This window comes from Diabrotica virgifera, chromosome 3, assembly GCF_917563875.1.
Source record: "Diabrotica virgifera virgifera chromosome 3, PGI_DIABVI_V3a".
Taxonomy (NCBI): Eukaryota; Metazoa; Arthropoda; class Insecta; order Coleoptera; family Chrysomelidae; genus Diabrotica; species Diabrotica virgifera.
The window spans coordinates 213,509,479-213,520,150 of NC_065445.1; the positions used below are offsets into that span (position 1 = coordinate 213,509,479).

The 10,672-nt window shown below is 31.4% G+C and overlaps 1 protein-coding gene across 3 annotated transcripts in view; it reads right to left on the reverse strand.

Moving 5' to 3' along the window:
• The window catches only part of LOC114328846 (uronyl 2-sulfotransferase-like), a 113,377-nt gene extending 109,213 nt beyond the window's left edge, over positions 1-4,164 (reverse strand). The window contains exon 1 of one of the 3 annotated variants that reach the window (XM_028277803.1): positions 4,146-4,164. The gene's annotated coding sequence lies outside the window, so the exon portion shown is untranslated. Of the gene's footprint in view, positions 1-3,884; positions 3,910-4,076; positions 4,109-4,145 lie in introns of those variants that run through there. The other 2 variants (XM_028277801.2, XM_050645848.1) reach the window with 2 other exon arrangements.
• Between the last annotated feature and the right edge of the window lie 6,508 nt (positions 4,165-10,672).

Genomic DNA, 10,672 nt, shown 5'->3' on the forward strand with positions numbered 1-10,672 from the left:
CCTCAACGGTGTATGTGTTATAGTCAAAGCCCGAATTTCAGGCACTCCTAGGTTTGACTAGGCAATCCTCAGGTCTGACTGGCGATCTTAGTCAAAGCCCGAAATAAAGTTACAGTTTCGGCCTTTGACTAGTCAAACCTAGGAGAGACTAAGTTGGTCAGGCAAAGGTCGAAATTTAATTTTATGAAATCGGGGTTTGACTAGTCAAACCCCGATCAGCTTCTAAAATGTCGTAATTTGTTAGATTAGGATTAATAAAACGTCATTTTTTAAATTTAATGTTTAATATTTTTATATTATCGTAATCAAAATTAAAAAAATAGTGTTTATCTACTCTATGTCATATTATGTATAAGTTTTTAGTTTGTGAAAACTGACATTATAGATAGCAGTGCGTGAAGGGTTTAAAGTGTGCGTGAAGTAACAATGTATTTTAAATGAGATTTACTTTTTCGCACTGTTTTTGACACACTTTCATATAATCAAATATCCTTAACTTTCGCGTTGTCATGGTGATGATATAATGAGCAATAAATTACAACAAGAATTTTGACAGTTTTGTGGTTTGAAAGAAATTATAATTTTTAAATGTCAAAGTTCTAAAAATTGTAGAATAGAAATGAATTCCAGTGACGAAGAGTTACATTTTTTTATGTTTATCGTAGACAAAATATTGTATGAAACTGTGCGTGAAGTACTTTTTGCGAACTTACGCGATGTACATCACTCGCTCCGTTGTCGCTCGTGCTCTAAACATCGCCTGCGTTTGCAAAAAGCATACATCAGCAACTGTTTCATAAATAACTGTTATTCTCACATGTTGAGGCATTATGGCATTTAGAGTTGCACAATACGTTAGACATTTTACACTTTTGAAGAGCATTTCTTATTGCAGTAGCATTTTATAAAGCCTTGTCCTCCAAATTTAGAATCTTTTGTACTCATTTCTCTTAGAGACAGCTTAATGTCTGGAACATCTTCGAAATTAAGAAAATTCTCTTTGAATTCTCTTATTTGATTTCTTGAAACAAGTTTTATCTTGTGTGATACTCAAAATATTTCGAGCATCTCCTTTGGCTCTTTCAAAGCTGGGGATAGGTATTGTTACAGTTTTTCAGATCGTAATTGGAAGAATTTTTTTTTTCACTTAATTGTTTCATAGCAATAGCCTGGCCATGAAGACCTTCAATCGCCTTTCCTATATTTATTTTAATCTTTTCTGTCTGTGTAACAATACCTATTCCCTGCTTCGATATTGCCAAAGGAGATGCTCTAAATATTTTGGGTATTATAAGAGCTTAAACAATTGGCGGTGTATATAGAGGTGGTACTAAATACCGAACAATAAACATTCTTTGTTCAAGAAATCAAATAAGAGAATGCAAAGAGAATTTTCTTAATTTCGAAGATGTTTCGAAAAAAAATAAGTACAAAAGATTCTAAATTTGGAGGACAAGGCTTTATAAAATGATACTGCAATAAGAAATGCTCTTCAAAATTATGTAAGTGTAAAAAGGATCTAACGTATTGTGCAACTCTAAATGCCATAATGCCTCAACATGTGAGAATAAACACTATTTATTTTATTTTAATTACGAAAATATAAAAATAATAAACATTAAAATTAAAAAATGACGTTTTGATAATATAAACATAATCTAACAAATTACGACATTTTAATAGTTGATCGGGGTTTGACTAGTCAAACTCCGATTTCATAAAACTAAATTTCGACCTTTGCCTGACCAACTTAGTCTCTCCTAGGTTTGACTAGTCAAAGGCCGAAACCGTAATTTATTTCGGGCTTTGACTAAGACCGTCAGTCAGACCTGAGGATTGCCTAGTCAAACCTAGGAGTGCCTGAAATTCGGGCTTTGACTATAACATATGCAACATGTGCATATTATGACGGTTACAACTTTTAGTCTAGTCGCAACATAGGGGGTCCCGTGGGAAATTCTAGCTCGCCGTGATTTGATGGTGGTATTATAGGTTTTTTGGGTCGCTGAATCCAATAAAAGTGGTCTGGAAGCCCAAATATGGTGCGTTTAATCGTTATCAATAAATTATGGTAAAATTAGGTATTTTTCAGGTATCATTAGAAGCCCTGTAAATAAATCGATAGTGCTAAGGTCTTCTCTGGTGTATTTTTGGTCGCTGAATCGAATGCGACTAGTCACGATTACTCAAAATATGTTCTTATTTTGTTAATAACAAAATAATTGTTTATTCGTCGAATAGCTCGAAATAATGCGCTATCTACAATCTACAGCAAGTTTGTAGTCTTTTTCATAGTATTTTTATACGCTAAATCGATAGCCACTAGTCGTGGTAGCTTAAACCACGTTCCGACTTTGTTATTAATAAATTATTGCAAACATAACGGTTTATAGCACGTTTACTCACGGTTTCTGCTCTAAATTTTAAAAGCCATTTCGATTGACATAAAATTTGGCATACACGTAGCTAACATCTCAAACAAAACAAGTGATATTGTGCCGATGCGTGCTTTTGCCCTGAGGGTGAGTTTCACCACTTTTCGGGGGTGAAAAAAGAAACCTTTAAAATAAGTCCGGAAGTGGATAAACTGATTAGTTCTAAGCAACTTTTATTAGTTATTGCTAGTGAATATTATGTTCATTTTTCAACAAAAAAAAACACGTTTTTGGTGGATTTATAAGCACTTTCGAACTGATGAAACTTACAGGATCATATAAATACAACATAATTAAAGCAACTTGTGAAGCGGTAACGATTAATTTCATTTGAGATGCTAATTAGGGGGTGATTTTCCCGTTTTTTTACCAAAAAAAAAAGAACCAACTTTATTTTGAGCGTAACTTGCTTATTTTTGATACTAGATACTTTTTCAAAAAACAAGAATAAAGTTCTTTTAAAGCTTTAAAAAAAATTAAAATAAGTTTTCCTCAAAAAGTGCTTCATTTTTTGGTTATTTTATGTTGAAATATTCGATTTGGAGTTTGACGAATATGAACCTGTGGTTAATTAGCTACAACTCCGCTTCTACTGGGTCTACGACCTCACACATACACCATTTTTTTCACTTTTTTTATAGTCTATATTTTTGCTAAGAAATTTTTTTAAATACTTACTTTTTGAGCTATTTGCGAAAAACCGTCTGTGGGTTTTTTGTTAAAAAAATGAACATACTCATTCGCAAATAACTCGAAAAGTATTGACTTAGTGAAAAAACTGTATTGAGCAAAAGTTGCTTAGGATTAATCAGTCCACTTCCGGACTTATTTTAAAGGTTCCTTTTATCCCCGCGAAAAGGGGTGAAACACGCCCAGGGTAAAAGCACACATCGGCACAATATCACTTGTTTTGTTTGACATATTAGCTACGTGTATGCCAAATTGCATGTCAATCCAAGTGTTTTTTTTTTAATTTAGAGCAAAAACCGTAAACCGTGAGTAAGCGTAGGTACTATAAACCGTTATTTTTGCAATAATTTATTAATAACAAAGTCGGAACGTGGTTTGAGCTGTCACAACTAGTGGCAATCGATTTAGCGTATAAAAATACTATGAAAAAGACTACAAACTTGCTGTAGATATTGCATTATTTCGAGCTTTTCGGCGAATAAACAATTATTTAGTTATTAACAAAATAAGAACATATTTTGAGTAATCGCGACTGGTCGCATTCGATTCAGAGACTAAGGCAAAAATACACCAGAGAAGACCTTAACACAATCAATTTATTTACAGGGCTTCTAATAATTACTAGACTATTTTTGAATCGTTATTTCTCAAAAACGGTTAGGTGGCTCTTAAAAAGAAAGGATTGAAACATTTTTTTTTTTGATAAGTTAGTATCTAATCTACATTTTTTGTTAGAACAAATTTTATGATAAAACTTACCGTTTCGCTGAAAATAGCTAAAAATCCATATTTGGTGACCTTTGACCCCGCGTAAATTTTTTTGCTCGGGTTGAATTTATAAGAACTTTTTAGATTTCAATTATGATGGTATTTTGAACAATCCTGCTAATTTTCAGCTGTCTGGTAATTTTTGTAACCTCGGATGTGTAACTTGACCGGAGTAATAGGTACTTTCAATTCAATTCACAACACAAAACTCGCCGTCCACCGTTGAAAAAATTTCAGCGAAAGTAGGTGTACCTATCGTATTTTATGTAATATGAGAGCAGGATGGTTTTGTGTTTGTGTTGGTATGCAAGGCGATTTGTCGATAAAAGGAGTGTTGTCCATAAATATTTTTATTTGTGAGTTGTTTGGGAAACTTGACAGTTCTATGTGGGGGGGGGGGGGGGGTGTCATAAGTGGACAGGCAAAATTTTCAAAAAAAATTATATAAGTAATGAAGCTTATATACATGGTGGGGCATTAGTGTGATTACTCATGTGTCTTAAGAGATACGAAAAAAGTTATTTAGGTAAAACATAGGGAATAGATAAGACCATAAAGTGGCGGCGCCTGGTGTAAAATATTGGGGGTGCACACATAATATTAAGTTATAAAAAGACCTTGAGACCCTATTTCCGTAGATAAAATTTTTTGAGTGTCGTCAAATTGTAAAAATCAAAGGACCTTATTAAAAATTACAATAAATAATGTATTTTATTGACTTAAAATTATAATTTAGTGTTTAAATGTTACAAGCAAGTTTTGTAACGAAAGTCAGTCACCTTTTTTTTAGATAAATTATTCACAAACAAATTCAGTAAAATCATTGAATCATTTTTTTTTTAATTGAAAACATTGTGCAATGCAGAGTGCAGTTAATCGATCCTTGCCCATAGCTATTCTAAGGAAAATTTTGATACGTTTCAATGCAGAGAGACATCGTTCTGTTTCTGCAGTTGTCACTGGCATGGTAACAAGTAGGTACCTAAAGAATTCAAATTATTTCAGAAAAATCGTCTTGTAAATTATTTTTAATCAAAAATTTAGTTAAGTGGACTGCGCCGGATAGTTAAAATCGTATCTTCTATTTTATTCATTATGCTTCCTCTTCTCCAAATACGTGCTTCACACCTACACAATTTGTAAGTTTTTACACAAATCTCCATTTTAAATAATCATTTATAATCCCGACCTTTGCACTTTGGTACATTCTTAATTAACAAATTTGGTTTCGGCATTTTTAATTTTTCTTCTAAATATAATGAAGAAAATTTAATTGATTTTGAATATTCCACGCTAACATTTACATCCACAAATCCTTCCATTCTTAATATTGTTCCGAAATTCGAACTTAACGAAAGCAAAATTTAAATGTACGTGACGTGGGCCGTGCACGTTGAAACACCATAAGATCACATCCAACTTGTGCTCTTGTGGCCATCTAAACTTGTGGGCTATAGCGGGTAGCAGGGCGGGTGGTGAGTTGTATGAAAAGTCATTGGAATAGGAACCACCCTAAGAGCGGTGAACGAGGGGTTCTGTCTAAGGCCTCGCATCCGTGAAGTTTCTCCTTTGACATAGAATAAAAATAATTAAAAGTTACCTATTAGATACTTATAAACTCCTTGGATCTGTTATTTCGAATTTCAATTACTGTATAGTTAGATTAAAATATTATTTATAGAATGATAAATCTTACATATATGAATGTTGGTGTGAAAATAATTTTGGGGGTTCACGTGCACATGTGCACTTATGGAGAAACCGCCACTGGTCCATAAATATTTTTATTTTTGTGAGTCGTTTGGGAAACTTACCAGTTTCATGCGGGACGGGGACGGGGGGGGGGGGGGTAATGAAGCTTATATACATGGTGGGGCATTAGTGTGATTACTCATGTGTCGTAAGATATACGAAAAAAGTTATTTAGGTAAAACATGGGGAATAGATAAGACCATAATTTAAAAATATTTTCAAATATACAGAGGCTTCCGTATTGACAGGGTGGCACAAACTTATGTTTTTTTAAATGAAATATAATGTATATTTTTACATTTTTGGATTCTCCTTAATGTTTCCTTTCTTAAAATATAGGGTTTTGTAATAGTATACGAGGTAGTTTAAAAGATAATTATGTTTTTTGTTAATTTCGTAGCAATATTTACACCCTGTAGAATTGTAGTGATTTGATATCAGATTTTCTATTTATTTTCAAACGATTTTTAATATAGTCTACTATTGTTATTAACAGTACTGCGAACTGTTTAATTTTAGTATACAGGGTGGGTGGAAACTCGGAATGAGTATTTTCTGAGTTTTCTTAAATAGAACACCCTGTATTTTAGTATTGTATTGTAATGAAATGCTATTGTATGGTACTTTTTATTTCTTAAGCATTCCCTATACCTAAGTGCTTCAAGTTGTAAGTTATTCATGTTTCTTTAAGCCAAACATTAATTGCAACAAAAGTTACGTGAAATTGTATTAGGTGGCCGTGAAAATATCCAGTCAGAAATAATTTTTCGAAAAAAGACATAATAATCTAGCCTGATCCTTAATTTATTAATATTGGATTAGATATCCAAATACATTCGTAGTTAAGGTTGTTGGTGCGTAAAATATTAATCAAACATACAAAATTCTCTCTAGTTGGCTATGACACAAAATTTGCTTAAACATTTGACATTATACTATTTATATAGTTCCAGTTGTTGATTTGTTACTATTACGAATATGAATTTTTCTCATGAGGAACTGATTAGAATCTCTTTGTGCTAGGAGAGTATAACAAAAATGAGCTACTTGCAATAAAAATTTATCATCAGCATTTTCCTGATAGACGACAACCAAGAAGAGAAACTTTTGAAAGTATACTAAAACGGTTTCAATAGACTAGATACTTAGATTGGAAGAACGGTTGTACTAATATGCAGATCCTCAGTGAAACTAAGGATTACATTTAATTCCTGTTTTCTTCATTTACAATAGTTTTTGTTCATTCGTATTTATCATAATATAACTGTCCAGTTCGTTGAAACCGTTCTAGTATATTTTCAAACGTTTCTCTTTTTGATGGTCGTCTATCAGGAAATTTCTGATGAAAAATTCTTATTGCTAATAGCACATTTTTGTTACACTCTACTAGCAGAAAAATCTTATTAATCAGTTCCTCATTAGAAAAATTCATATTAGTAATGGTCAGGGCGTAACCGGGCGTGCAACGCGGGCGGCGCACGCGGGCGTAACCCCAAAGGGGCGCCAAACCGAAGGTTTGGTAAATAGGAAATATTTATTTTAAATGAGATAATCATTTTTTATATACAATTTTAATCATTTCATGAACAGCTAGAGAAATCTCAAAAATCAAATATTGTGTTATTATTGAAAAAATAATTATTCCCGTCCTGATATGTTGAACTTACTCCATCAAAAATATATTACATTTTGTTGTTCCTTCCTAATTTTTTCTTTGAAGTAGATTGAATTACGCTCGGCATACCATCTAATCGATTTTATGTTGTAAACTAAAGCGACACTCAAAATAGTCAAATAAACATCAAATCACACTCCTTGATGAGTAGAAACATAAATTAACACCCATAAAACGCAACTTAGCAGTTTTACTCCAACAAAAACAAAAATATAAAATTATGTCAATCTAATGAGTATTAAAAATATGAATTTCGATCAAGAGTATTATTATTATGAAAAGTTGTTTGGAATTAATTAAAAACTATGTTTTAATATGCAACTACATCCTTTTAATTAAATTTGTTTTTCTCCAATTACAGATATCCAACGCCCCTTTCATTTACTGCGAGTAATGCGATAACTCTTTTATTGTTACCTATATATGTTTATAGATACCTATATGTAAAAATATATGAGTCTTGATCAAAAGTAAAGTGCCTTTCTAGATCACAATATATTTCAATTAGAATGATGTAATTGCATATAGAAGCATAGTTTTTAAAGCTGAACAACTTTTCATAATAACTTTATTGTGAAAACTGAACATACTTTGCTCTTGACCGAAATTCATATTTTTTAACATACCTCGTATAAGATTCATAAAATTTAATATTTGATGGTTGCAGTTCTAGACAATGCAGAACTTTTTATGAAGAATAACTTTTTCTCGTAAAATTAATAATAACAGTTTCCCATATGGTTCCTAGTTATGTAGACACAGACACCCTTTATAAAATTTGTTTGAAAACTTTGAAATGACAAAATGTTATTGTTTATTTACTTAAATGTATATTTTTAATTTAATATGCATGGTGCTTCATTAATGTTGCAAAAAAATTAAGGGAAAAGGCGCAAAATGTCGCCTGTTAAAATTTTCAATGTGTTTTAAATGTATTCATTTTTTTGATTCCTGAAAAAAGTAATAAGTATTTTTTTTAAATTTTCACCCCAAAATCACATTAAATTTTCTCTTTTATTTTCACCCCTATAACTTATTAAAATAAACATTATAGAAGTTTTCAGGGACTTTCGGCTTCAGTAATAATGTAGTCTTTCATTCTGGATTTAAATTTTTCAAATATATTTATTAGTTTTATACAGAGTGAGTGGGGAGGAACGCACCAAACTTTAATACTGTATAATATACCTATGTAAAAATAATCAAAAATAACTCATATGTTGTTATTAGATTTTCATTTGTTTCCGCGATACGGGGTGTTAAAATTTTTGTTACAAACTGACGATTTATTTATTGCTCTAAAACCGGTTGAGGTGTGCAAATGAAATTTGGTGGGTTTTAAGACATAGTTATTGCGCATGTTTTGACATACAATTAAGAATTTTATATTTTCTCCATTGGCGCGCGTACTGGTAATAGTCTGAATTTTTTTAAAGATAAAAATGGTACGCCACTGAAATATTTCAAATTAAAAATCTTTTTTGAATTCCTCATTCAATTTGTGACAAAAAATCTATCTACCCTTTTTTTCATGCGACGCTTCGTTTTCATGCAAAAAATAAAACATCTTAACGCTTACAAAGTTTTCGACGAAGTTTCTATAATATTATGAATGACAATGTGTAGAAACTTATTTCGAATACTTTGTAAGCGTTAAGATATTTTATTTTTTGCATGAAAACGAAGCGCCATATGAACAAACGTTGTTTGTCAGAAATTGAACAGGGAATTCAAAAATAATTTTTAATTTGAAATATCTCAGTGGCGTACTATTTTTTTTTGTTTCAAAAATTTTAGACTATTACCCGTACGCGCGCCAATGGTGAATATAAAATTCTTAATTGTGTGTCAAAACCCACCAAATTTCATTTGCACACTTCAACCGGTTTTAGAGCAATAAATAAATCGTCAGATTGCAAGAAGAAAAATTTTAACACGCCGTATCTCGGAAACAAATGAAAATCGAATAACAACATATGAGTTTATGATAACATATGATTATTTTTACGTATTTTATATAGTCTTAAAGTTTGGTGCGTTCCTCCACACTCAACCTGTATAGTAGATTTAAAGGGCGCAAAAATATGTCCCCCACGCGGGCGCCAATCAGCCTTGCGGGGGCCCTGGTAATGGTAACAAAGCAACTGGAAGTATAAAAATAGTATAATATCAAATTTTTAAGTAAATTTATTGTCATAGCCGACTAGGTAGAATATTGTATGTTTTAATTAATATTTTACCCACCAACAATCTTAACTACAAATTTATTTGGATATCTCATCCAATTTTAATACATTAAGGATCGGGCTAGATTATGATTAATTTTTTTTTCAAAAAATTAGTTTTGATTGAATATTTTCACGACCACCTAATAAAATTTCACGTAATTTTTGTTGCAATTAATGTTTGACTTACAAATAATGTTTGAATAACTTACAAATTGAAGCACTTAGGTATAGGGAATGCTTAAGAAATATAAAAGAACCATAAAATATCATTTCATTACAATACTAAAATACAGGGTGTTCTATTTAAGAAAACTCAGAAAATACCCATTCCTATTTTCGACCAACCCTGTATACTAAAATTAAACATTTCGCTATACTGTTAATGTTTAATAATAGTAGACTATATTAAAAATCTTTTGAACATAAATAGAAAATTTTATGCGAAATCACTGCAATTCTACAGGGTGTAAATATTGCTACGATATTAACAAAAAAACGTAATTATCTTTTAAACTACCTTGTATAATATTACAAAACCCTATATTTTACGAAAGGAAACACTAAGAAGAATAAAAAAATGTAAGAATATACAGGGTGTTCTATTTAAAAAAACATAAGTTTGTGTCAACCTGTCAGACGCCCCTGTATATTTGAAAATATTTTTAAATTATGGTCCTATCTATTCCCCAACTTTTACCTAAATAACTTTTTTTCGTATCTCTTACGACAAACGAGTAATTGGACTTTGCCGCACTAATGCCCCACCCTGTAGGACAAATCCTCGCAATTTTTACAGAATGGACCAATTTGCATGGAAATTTGGAATTCAGTTCACCTTACCCTCTACTTCAAAATCTATATTGTCCCGATGGGCGCTTTTTATTTTTTAAAGATAAAAACTACCCCTTATTGCCAAACTCTATAAAAAAACTTTAAAAGGAGTGAAATTTGTTTAGGTGCCTTTCTAACTATTATGTAATACTCTAACTATAATTATTGACTATTTCAACCCTTTAAAATGTCATTTTTAAGGGTGAAATCTACTCCTAATTGCCCAAATTTGCTCAACATTGCTCAAAAAAGCTTAAAGAGGATAAAATTTGGATCGGATGATTTAGGTAATA